This window comes from Eschrichtius robustus, chromosome 20 (assembly GCF_028021215.1).
Source record: "Eschrichtius robustus isolate mEscRob2 chromosome 20, mEscRob2.pri, whole genome shotgun sequence".
NCBI lineage: Eukaryota > Metazoa > Chordata > Mammalia > Artiodactyla > Eschrichtiidae > Eschrichtius > Eschrichtius robustus.
The window spans coordinates 38865691-38878560 of NC_090843.1; positions in this window are offsets into that span (position 1 = coordinate 38865691).

The window sequence follows — 12870 nt, forward strand, 5'->3', positions numbered from 1 at the left end:
GGCAATCAGCCCTGGTGTCCCTCAAGTGCTGTGTTCACAAACCCACCAGCACAGATCAGCTGGTGCAGGTCCATCAAAGTCAGGTACCAGGACCACAGCAGTCACACACCTCGACTCACTGTGGGAGGTATGGAAGCAGCCTAGACCCCAGTCCAACCTCCATGTGTGTGGGCCCACATATCCCACAGCTGCCAAGGCCAGTCCCATTCCAGCAATGGGAGCACACACACTGGGATGTCCTGCAGCCTCTGAATTTACAAAGCTTGAGACAGTGGCATAAGATGGCAGATCACACAGGTGGAGGGAGAGGGCTCAGATTTCAGCCTAAAGGACTAAAGGAACCTGTTCAGCTGTCATGTAATCCAAACAGCTCTATATCTTCATTTCATTTGTTATATACAAAGTCTTTTCTCCAAAAATAATACATGCTTATTAGAGCAGAAGTAAGAATGTGATGCATTTTGAAAGTCCCACAGGCCTTGGTACAATAATCATTATCACTATAGCAAACACACATTCAGGTCTTACATGTGCCATGCTCTCTTCTGAGAATTTTTCACACATCTCATTTGGTCTTGATAACAACAACCTATGTAGTATTTCCTATTATTTTCCTATTGTATGCATGAGGAAACTGAGTCACAGAGAGTTTGATATTCCCAAGGTTGCCTTGCTTAAACCACTAAGATGTTAACCTCTGAGATCTCCCCAGGCCTTGAACAATTTCCACCAGGCATTTTTGCCTTGCTCAGCTGCCAAGGAAGTAGCTGTTATGTGAAATCTGAATACAGCACCTGTATGGAGAGGGTTGCTTGTCTGATGATTCACACTTTTAAATAAAATAATTAAATTCTTGGCTAGACATCTTCACCACCCCAGTCCACCTGGGATGTGGTCACTGCAGGTCCAAAACACACTTGGATGATATTCCAGCTTGAATATCATAATTTGCACATTCAGTTGTAGAAGTTCTGCACAGTGGTATTGTGAAGTCCTTGCCCAGTGCCTGCCAAAAGCTGACTCCTGCTTTGGCTTCCTCTCTGGCTGCTCGTTGCTGGAAGCAGATAGGGGAGGGTGGGATGCCTTCTCCTTTAGTTGCAAATCTAAGCTAAAAAGAGACAAACTGAGTGAGTGGCCAAAACGGAAATCCTGCTTCAACCATTATTTACTGAGCAGTTAGTATTCATCAAACGTTCCCCTGTATCTTATTACAGTGGATCTTCCCAGGAGCTCTGTGGGATGAGTGTCACTATCGATGTTTTACAGATGGGGCAGTAGATTCAGATGTGCTAAGTACTTGTCAAAGTCATTCAGCTACGAGAATGGAAGGGATCTGATTCCAGGTTCCCTGCTATTGCTGCTGCATCAAGGTGCTTCTAGCCCACTTTATGATGTACAAACTGAAGAATGGAGGGGAAATATAATAAAGATGATGATCATAATAACAAACATCACTACTAACATTTTTTGAGTTCTCACTATGTGCTAGGCACTATGGGAACACTTTACAAGCATCATTTCATTTCATCGTCACAACAACCATGTGAAGTAGGTACTAACTTCCCTAATGTTACAAAGAATTAAAATGTTGCTCAGAGATGTTAAGTCATTAGACCAATATAACAAAAGATAGCACCAAGATATGAGCCCAGGAATTTTGTCTTTATAGCTGTTATAACAGCTATACAGCTATACATAAACATACAATGTGGGGATTCTGGATTAGATTCTTCTCCTGCCCTATATCTTCAGGCTGAGCACCAAGAGAGAGGTGAGACAAGCACTTTGAAAAAATAGGTCTGACTGCCAACATTGCCAAGAGAACTCATTCAGCCAAAGTCACAATTCTCAACATTTACCTCCATTTTCTAAGGCTGATTTAGGAAAACTGCAAGTGGACTCTGGGGCAGATGATGGAGTTATTGAGATGCAGCCCCACCAGGCCTGGAGGTCAGGATGTCCAGGCCAGTTACCTGTGTCAAGAAATCCTTCTTATCCCACCTGATTGGGAGTCAACTGGGGAGGAAATTTGGGTGCTTTGCCAAGTATTTGAAAATACACAACACTGTCATTGAGATACGAGAAGGACCCTTAGGTTAGTAGCGTTCTGACACCACTTCTGGATGAGAATCACTCATGTGTCTCTGCAGCCATGGGGGTTGTCACTCCTCCCAGTGAAGATAGTGGAAACTCTTTGCAGAGTCATGCCTGGCAAAGGAGAAAGGGAAAAAGAAAAGGAATGGCAAATTGAAGATTAATTTTATATCCAGTTATTAACATACAAAACCCAAAAGGATCAGGGCTGTTTTGTGTGTATGTATTATTTGTGACACATTTTCCTTTCCCTCCTCACTAAAAAATGACATCATTTAAACAATATTACAGCAACATTAGAAGAAGTTTAACAAAGAAAATATTCACATTCTGCATTGGTTCTGTTTTTTTTTTTTAAACAAGATCTAGTAGCAGCAGGTGTCCTTTTTTTTTTTTTTTAAGTTTAATTTTTTTTAAATTTATTTATGGCTGTGTTGGGTCTTCGTTTCTGTGAGAGGGCTTTCTCTAGTTGTGGCAAGTGGGGTCCACTCTTCATCGCGGTGCGCAGGCCTCTCATTATCGCGGCCTCTCTTGTTGCGGAGCACAGGCTCCAGACGTGCAGGCTCAGTAATTGCGGCTCACGGCCCTAGTTGCTCCATGGCATGTGGGATCTTCCCAGACCAGGGCTCGAACCCATGTCCCCTGCACTGGCAGGCAGACTCTCAACCACTGCGCCACCAGGGAAGCCCCCTGCATTGGTTCTTTATGATCCTTGCTAGTCTTTGCTCATATACTGCCCATTTTTATGTGACTGTGATCATAGACTAGAGTGAGTGTTTTTCCATGTTGTCCCATATTCTTGAAAATATTTCTTATCAGAAGATAACTCAATGTATGGATTACCCAGACCTATTACTTTTTTCTGTCTTGTTTTCAATGACATCTTTGATGTTTGCATCTCTATTCTAGAGTGTGAGCTTATTCATATACATTCCAGAGGGTACAGAAAGCCTGAAAATCCAGGGAAATGTGAATTTTTCTACTCTGTCATGTAGTCATGACTCTCATTAAAAATAAGACAGCTGTTTGAAAGAAGAAGGGAGAAGGAAAAGATGAGTCAAAATAGTTTATTTAAATGAACTTTCATTCTAGTTATTTTCAAGTTAGGAAGGTGAAGAAACTCACCACCAGGCTGAGGAGCAGCTCTGCACTCTGCAGCCTTGGCAGTGGCCCAGCAGCTACTCCCAGGGGAGGGCACCTCTGGCTGCACCAGCAGCCTTGCCAAGACTGGTCAAGGGGAGGGAATGAAATGCCTCACATTCCTTTGGCTGTGTTTAGTCACTGACTCAGGAAGTAGGTCTGTGTCACTCAGCTGGTAGCTTCACTACCTTTTCCTGAGAGGCCAAGGTTTCAGGTCCCACCCCAGGATCTTGGCAGCTTCCCAAAGGCAGCTTCCTTGTCATGAAAGGTGGATGGAGGCATGCACAGGAGAAGGGAGCTCTTTCTCCTTGGTTCTTCCAGGGAAACGGGGATCAGATGAGCAGGAATGACACCACATCACTCAGCTTAGTTTGACCCACAAACTCCTAAGAATTCCAGTATGAAACCTGTACAACTATCACCCAGTTGCAGGTACTTCCAAGAGGAGAGGAAAGATTGGGCTCTCTGCCCCATGCCCCACTATCTCCTTAACCAGCACTCAGCTTAGCCTTTGTTCCAACTACAAGAATGTAGAGACAAGAACAGCACAAAACGGTGGCAAATTCTCATGGCCAGAGTGAAGACGCAGGGGTCCACAGGTACAGAGGACACCAAACCTGGAACTCAGAGTCACACTGCTGCAGAATAATCTCTCTCTCTCTTTTTTTAAATAAATAAACTTATTTATTTATTTTTGGCTGCTTTGAGTCTTCTATGCTGTGCGTGGGCTTTCTTTAGTTGCAGCGAGCAGGGGCTACTCTTCGTTGTGGTGCGTGGGTTTCTCATTGCAGTGTTTTCTCTTGTTGCAGAGCATGGGCTCTAGATGCACGGGCTTGAGTAGTGTGCATGTGGGCTCAGTAGTTGTGGTGCACAGGCTTAGTTGCTCCACGGCATGTGGGATCTTCCCGGACCAGGGCTCGAACCCGTGTCCCCTGCATTGGCAGGCAGGGGACACGGATTCTTAACCACCATGCCACCAGGGAAGCCCCAGAATAATCTCTTGATGAATTTTTTTTTCAATGTTTTATTTCTTAATTTAATTTTATTTATTTTTTTATACAGCACTTTCTTATTAGTCATCAGTTTTATACACATCAGTGTATACATGCCAATCCCAATCGCCCAATTCATCACACCACCATCCCCACCCCCGCGTGGCTTTCCCCTCTTGGTGTCCATACGTTTGTTCTCTACATCTGTGTCTCGACTTCTGCCTCTTGATGAACTTTTTATTTAAAATTCTTATACAACACTGCTCGACAGTTTCATATTGCCTACAACAACAATTTATCGTTTATAATATTTCAATCAGTTTAAAATTTTTTAAAGTGTTAACACATTTGAAATTATTTGTAGTTATTTATATTAAATATACCTGATAATTTTGCTGTTGACTAAATATGGGAATTTGGGGGAACAAATAAAAGTGGTGGCAAAGAGGGTGTATGGTGAAGGTGACAATGGTGATGGATATTTTAAAAGAAAATAAGCCCACACCAATAAAAAATAAATCCCTTAAACATGCAATAAAATATCTACGTCTGCCTGAAAAATTTCTATGGCAGCTTGCGGGGTCTGAAATATAGTTTGTGTTGTTTGGGTATGGGGCAATATTTAGACATATAAGTTGCTTCAGGGCTAGTTCTTGTTGATTTATTTTGTGGACAGCCCTAATTCTAGAGCCCTTTCCCCAGGAGCATGGGAAGCTGAGTGAGAGTGGGGATGGTGATATTCTGGAGAGATTTAGAATGGAGAGGCCACAGTTACAGAAGACACCTCTCAGATGAAAAAAGGTCACCTTCCCGTTCTTTCCCCTTTAAATAAGACACTGTTCTTGTCACCAGCTGTCTGGGAGGTTGGATCTGCATTGGGACCCCACCAAGAGGTTCGAGTCTGGTGTTTCTCCTCCCAGGACATCTTTGCCATCTTCCCATGGGTTTCATTTCTAGTCAGTTATTAGAAGCTCTCTTCCTGTTCCTGTAAGTCCCTCTCTCCCACCCTCCCAGACCTAAACATGTACCAGGAGAGGTCCTGACATTTCCAGATGAAAGGAAAGCCCAAAGCCAAAAGGAAGCTGTGCTGTGTAGATCTCCCTTAGCCCCTGTGGTACTTATCTTTAGTTCTTCCTATTTCCACCTGAAAGTATTAACATCTTTCCTCTCTTTGTGAGGGCAAGGTTTTAGGGTTTTTTAAATGGCTTTATTGAGTATAATTCACATACCATGCAATTTTCTCACTTAAAATATACAGTTTAAGGGCTTTTAGTATATACACAGGATTGTGTGACCCTCACCACAATTAGTTTCAGAACATTTTATTACCCCCCAAAGAAACCCTACATCCTTTAAGTCAGCACTTTGCAGTTCCCCCATCCTCCCAGCTCTAGGAAACCACTAATCTAATTTTTGTCTCTATGGATTTCCCTATTCTGAATATTTCATAGAAACAGAATCGATGATCTGTTAAAGCATCCCACTATTCTTCCACAGTCTGGCAAAAAAACAAAAAAAAAAAAACAAAAAAAACTTGAACCTAGCAGGTGAATTAGTTAAATGAGTTACTTTATTAGGTATAATTAGATTACCTGGTTTTAGGATTAATATAACCCATGAAGTGGGAAACTAGATGAAGTGGGTCCAAGATGAAAAGTCTCAAATTCTATTAATCAGAGTCTGCTCTGGATATCATCAAAGTTTAAGGACAACCTATGATTCATACCTTCCCCTAGGTGGGCTCCCACAAACATGGCCCCCTGTGCTCTCAGCCTGTTCAACTTTACAACAGGGATGCCATAGCTCAACAATTCAGAAATCGATTCCTTAGAAGACTGGCATTCTCTCATGAGCTGGCACACCACTCTGAGCGTTAACAGGCAATAACACTAAAATGCACTAAAGATCATGTAATTTATTCCCAACATGCTGTTATTCTTTCCAAACATTAGCTTTGGAGCAGAACGTTTGCTAAATGTTGTCTTTATTTCCAAAGCTTGGGGTAAAATCATATGCAACAAATGACTGAGAGATAATTGGCCATTTTACAGTTTTAACCCCAAATGAACTCCCCTGTCTGAGTAAATTTCCTGGTAAGAGATCCCATTTTAACAGAACGTGAAAGCGTCAAGAAGGATGGAGCTTACAGATCACAGTATGGTCTGTTAGATAAATGACCAGGAGTAATATTTCTTAAAACCACATTTTTGTAGACAGAGTTAACAGAAAACCTAGGAAAAAAATACCCAGTGGTTCAGCATTCATGCTTAAATGAAAATAACATGTGTGCATTCAGCCCAAGATGTGCCAGGGCTTGCAGGGAAATTGGCAAGGACTAATACCAAGAGCCTTTCAGTGGCTGTTAGGCATTGTCTTCTTGGGTCTGACCTCACAGCCTTCTCTTTGAGGAGAAAGCAAAAGGTGACAGACTGCTTAAGGCTTTGCTCTCAGAGTTGTGACAAAGAATCCAGAAAGCTCCTCTATTGAAGCTGGCTTCTTTTCTCTGAGGTGGCACTGAATCAGAAGTGAAATGATCATTTTGTTTAATAGCTAAAGACATGAATGTCTTGTGCTTTTCAACCTAAAGGTGGTCTCTGGCACTGACTCTGGATCCCTGGATGTTGAGAAGTATCCAAGAAGGTTAGGATACTCTTGCCCTGCATTTAAAGTGAGGCTTTTGGTTTCTTCCTTTGGATCATCATCTTTCCTAAGGTCTGCCTCATGGTGACCTGATGACTGTGAGCTGTGTTTTGCAGAATGGATAGGTAGTTTTACTGTTTTAAGTTCAAATTTCAGGGTCTTGAGCCACTTGTTTTAGGATTCAGATTCTCCACAATGGAAGGAAATATGAAACTGTCCCAGCCATTCCTCTACTTGGATGGAGAGGTGATTTAAATCTCCTATCAGAGAAGACATCTGTCAGTAGGAGCTCATCCTGAAGGTTAAATAAGTTATTCAAGAAACATTGGACTAGGAACTATCTTGAGTCCTGGGAAACAGCAGAAAACTAACTATGGCCACTGCCTTCAAGCTGCTTATGATTTATTGGTGATTGGTTGTGGGGAAGATGGAGGAGAACATCAATGTGGAGAGCATTATGACATAGGTGAGTATGGATTATGATGGAGCATAGCCTAGTGTGGGTCAGAAAGACTTCCCAGGGGAAGGGATTCCTTTATTGGGTCTTGAGTAGGAATACAAGTTGGCCAGGCATCTAGAAGTTGGCAGTTGAGTAGAAGAGACAGGCAGAGGTACATCCTATGAAAAAGTACAGCAATAGAGAGAGCCTAATGTGGTTTGGCATGGCTCGGGTGGGTGGACTTTTTTTTTTTTTTTTTTTTTTGAAGATAGGGCTAGGCCAATAGGCAAAAGCCAGAGAAATAGAACCCTTGTATTTGAAATAACACATACCACTTTCCTAGATTTTCCTGCCTCTTCCAACATGGCAACTGGTGTCCTGAATTCTGTCTTAGCAATTATGACTGTACACATGCTCTTCCCTTTTGCTCCAAACAGAGAGATCTGTAATCAAATTCTGGCTCTGCCACTTACTGTGTATGTAACCTCAGACAAATTAGCCACATGGAGCCTCTGTTTTCTCTTCTGAAAAATGGGACCAAACTAGCAACAGTATCATGGGGTCATAGTGAGTATTCTCAGGATCAAACAAGCACAATTCCTGGCATTAAAAGTTCTCATAAAATATTTGTGGAATCAAACTGGGCATACAAGTGAAAAGGAAACTAACGCCTGGAAAACAGGCTCTTGCTTTCCAAACACCAGTAGCTGCCAAAGCAGCCTAGCACACCTGGAAAGAGGTAGAAATGGGATCTGAACACTGAAGAAGAGTGACAGGAAGCCAGGGATCCAGAAACAGGAGACAGTAGGCCAGAAAAGTAGATCAAAGTGGGAGGGATGCAGCTTGTGCCAGAACAACAAGGGTACCACTAGGTCAGGAGTGCAGACAGGAGGGAGGGGGTGGCAGATGCTTGCTCATAGGGCACTTCAGGGAATGGATGCACAGCAGCCCATGGCTTCCTTTTTCCTGATGTAGTCTTGATGTCCTGCCAGTTTCTGGAAAGAAATCAAAAAACGGGGAATAAGGCAGAAAAAAGGGAAAATAGAACAGTTGCATTTTTGTATAGTAACAATAACATTCTTTCAGGATAAATGCAGTCAACAAACTTGAAAAGGAAAGGAACTTCCTCAACTGTATAAAGGTCATCCATGAACAGACAACAGCTAACCTCATTCTTAATGATGAAAGATTCTTTTCCCCTAAGATCAAGAACAAGACAAAGTTGTCTGCTCTGGTCACTTCTATTAAAAATTATACTGGAGGGCTTCCCTGGTGGCGCAGTGGTTGAGAATCTGTCTGCCAATGCAGGGGACACGGGTTCGAGCCCTGGTCTGGGAAGATCCCACATGCCGCAGAGCAGCTGGGCCCCTGAGCCACAGTTACTGAGCCTACGCGTCTGGAGCCTGTGCTCCGCAACAAGAGAGGCCGCGATAGTGAGAGGCCCGCGCACCGCGATGAAGAGTGGCCCCCGCTTGACACAACTAGAGAAAGCCCTCGCACAGAAACGAAGACCCAACACAGCCATAAATAAATAAATAAATTCAAAAATCTTTAAAAAAAAAAAATTATACGGGAGGCAAGAAAAAGAAATAAAAGTCATCCAGATTGGAAAGGAAGAAGTAAAACTATCTCTATTTGTAGATGACATGACCTTGAATATAGAAAAACAATCTTGGAAAGAACAAAAAGTTTGAAGATTTACAGCTTCTGATTTCAAAACTTACTACAAATTGACATTAATCAGGACAGTGTGGTATTGGCATGAGGACAATCATAGATCAATGGATGAGAACTGAGAGTCAGAAATAAACCTTCTCATTTATGGTCAACTGGTTTTCCACAGGTGGTGCCACAAGATTCAATGGAGAAAGTATAATCTTTTCAATATACAGTGCTGGGGCAACTGGATATCGACTTACAAAAGAATGAAGTTCGATTCTTACCTCACACCATACCCAAAAATTAACTCAAAATGGATCAAAGACCTAAATGTAAGAGCTAAAACTATAAAATGCTTAGAAGAAAACATGGGGGGAAATCTTCATGGTATTGGATTTCACAATGATTTCTTAGATATGACACCAAAATCACAAGCAACAAAAGAAAAAAATTGGTAAATTGGACTTCATCAAAAGTAATAAATTTTCTGCTTCACAGGATATCATCAAGAAAGTAAAAACAACCCACAGAATGGGAGAAAATGTTTTCACATTATATATATATTTAAATGAAATACTGATATATACTACAACATGGATAAGCCTTGAGAATATTATGTCATATGAAAGAAGTCAGTCACAAAAGACCACATCATTTCATTTATATGAAACTGTATAATTCCATTTATATGAAACGTCCAGAATAGACAAATCCATAGAGACAAAGAGTAGACTAGTGGTTGCCTAGGATTGGGAAGTAATGGTGAGTGACTAATGGATATGGAGTTTCTTTTTCGGATGATAAAATGTTCTAAAATTGATTGTGGTAATGATTGCACAACTCTATGAATATACCGAAAGCCACTGAAATGTACACTTTAAATGAATAAATTGTATGGTATGTGAATTATACCTCAATAACGCTGTTCTAAAAACTACCAATAACGATAGACATAGTCGTCATTAACGAGTGCTTTCCAAATGCCAGGCACTGTGCAAAGCTCTCTAATCTTACCTAAGTTCACAATATATATGCCAGGAAGGTTTTCTTATCTTTATTTACAATGAAAAAGCATAAGTTCAGAGACATTAACGAACTTGCCCATGGTCACAAAACCAGTAAGTACCATAATAGTTAGGAGTTAGGACTCTGACCCATTTTTGTCCCACTTTGAGTGTCAGGGGCTTACTAAAAGGTCTTAGGTGGATCTTGTGAGCCTTCTTGTGCTGCAAGTCCAGTGTTTACAATATGACCAACTACCAAAGAGCAGGAGTTAGTGAAACCTCTGCCTCCCAACTTTCCCACCAGGGAACTGTGGTGAGGTGTTGGGTCCCAGTTGCTGCTGGATACGGGGTGGAGAGGACTCTGTGCTCAGTTAGCTGTGTTCTCTGGCCTTCTAAGGACACATTTGTTGTAGAGACTCCCTTTACTCCCCCTCAGATGTATCACAGCTGTAATTCTGGAAATGAAACTCTTGACCATCCACCCCCAGAACCTGATTTTACAGATTATGTCTGGTGTTTGAAACTGAGTCCAATTCCTATTGGATCTGTCTGCTTCCTAGTTCCAAGAAATAAAACGTGAGAAGGAAGGTGTTAGGCTCATGAAGACAAAGACTTCAAATAGTTCTGACCAAGGAAAATTTGGATGAGTTTTGGGAAAATGACTCTGAAGCAGATGGATTACATTTTCTGTTTGTGCTCAGCAATTAAGGGGAAAAGGGGGCCCAGAGTCAAATACGCTTGGGATCTTGTCAAATTCCCAATGTTGGAAAACATTTCAGGATGTTTGACTGAGCTTGGCAAAATCAGTACCTTGACTATGTCCCTTATTTCTTAGACAAAGGTGACTGAACAACTTGCAATGATCCAAGTCCACGAGAAGCCACAGGCACGATTACTATTTTGTGGGAGGTGGCACAATGGCACCTTCTGAAATTTCAATGGAAATTTCAATGGGGGTATTAACTACAAACACAGTTATGATAACAGAGTTTTTGAGAAAGAGAGCGAAAATCAACTGAAGTATCAGAATTTAAGCCCTAAAGGGAAGCAATGTATCCTTCCATTCCACTCTTTGTGATCAAGAGCAGAGGCTGGCTTAGGAGACTGAGATTGACATATACACACTACTATATATAAAATAGATAACTAATACGAACCTACTGTATAGCACAGGGAACTCTACTCAATACTCTGTGATGACCTATATGGGAAAAGAATCTAAAAATGAGTGTATATATGTATATGTATAACTGACTCACTTTGCTGTACAGCAGAAACTAACACAACATTGTAAATCAACTATACTCCAATAAAATTAATTTTAAAAAATTAATAAATTAATTTAAAAAAAAGAGCAGAAACTGAAAGGGAAATTGTCTTTCCATGGCAGTCCCCAAACCCTTATTCTCTGCATTCTAAAGTATTTCCAGGAATTTTTATAGCCTCATCTCACCTTTTGGTTTTTCCACTGGATGTTTTAGAATCAGAGCAGAACAAAAACGGGATGCTCAGGATCAGAGAGCCATCCTCTAGCTGTCAGTAATCCCAAACTCTCCATGATAGGTTGAGTGGAAGGAAGGGGAGGGCAAGGACGATGTCATGGGAAGAGCTGAGCCCTTGTTGAAACACTGAAATGGGTGTGAGGCTGTCCATGTGCAGATATAATGTTTTCAAATTGGTTTCTCTCATTTATTCACAGTGTTTACTGAGTGTTTGCTACATTCTATACATTAGAAAGGTAGCAGTAAATAAAATAGATAAAATTCCCTGTCCTCCTGGAGTTCTCATTCCAATGGATAAAAAAACCATTGTCATTTGGGAGATATAATATTAAATTACTAAAGTTTTTAAGTCAGTTGCTGAGTTGGTAAAAAAGGGCTAGGAATTATTATTTTTTCTCATATATTCAGCTGTAATCCCCTGTCAGAATTTTTACCCTAGTACTACAAATATTTATTCTATTTTGCTGATAAATTTTAACATTAACCTCCACTGTTACTCCAGCTGGAGTATGTTTTCTTTATCATTAACATAATACCTTATGCCCAAAGTTAAATTTTCTAAGAAGGAGAAGCAACTAGATACATCTTTAAAATAAGTTTTTCCCACATGACTTAAAAATAGAGACTGGGAAATGCTTATATCTTGTTGGATATGTCTTTCCTTCTTCTTACTTTCTCATCATCAGGTATATTTTATTCACTGAGAAACCAAGATTTGGAAGTATAGATATAAAAGAGAATCTTGTAAAAGAATTGCCCTTGTATTTTTGCTTCAAGTTGAAAGGATGGTTCCTAGTCTCCCCTTCTTTCCATTTATGCATGTCAATGTCATATACGAATGCTTTCTGGTAGGAAATGTTGTTTTTAGTGGATTCTAGTCCAGGCAGTTATCAACAGAGCTCTTCTATGGTAATCACTGTGGACAGGTTCACATGTCCAAATTTCTCAATGCTGCATTAGAAAGCAATCCCCAGCCTTGCTTTCACTGCTTCTGAGTCCCCAGCTGCTCACAGATGGTCCTGCTGATGCTCCCCAGCTAGAGCCCCAGCCCCCTCACCTACTGCAGATGGCGATGAGTAACGCAACATGACTCCCATTCCAGGTTGGGATTATATTATCCCAGACCCAAGATTCTTGACCCCGGATGACTGAGGGGCTCTCACACTGCTTACCACTAATTAGATCTGAGATCAACTAGCAGGATTGGTTACCAGGAGGGATGGGTAAGAATCGGTTGCAGTTCACTTCTTCTACCTTCTTCCCCTACATTCATCCAGTCCACAGACTAGAGCTGCAGTCTTTATGCCCTCTCCTTTGTCCAGTCAGTTTACTTGTCTAGTTCACTAGTCCAGATTCTAGCTGTAGTGACCCAGCTCCTGACCTGGATATTCTTGCTTTGA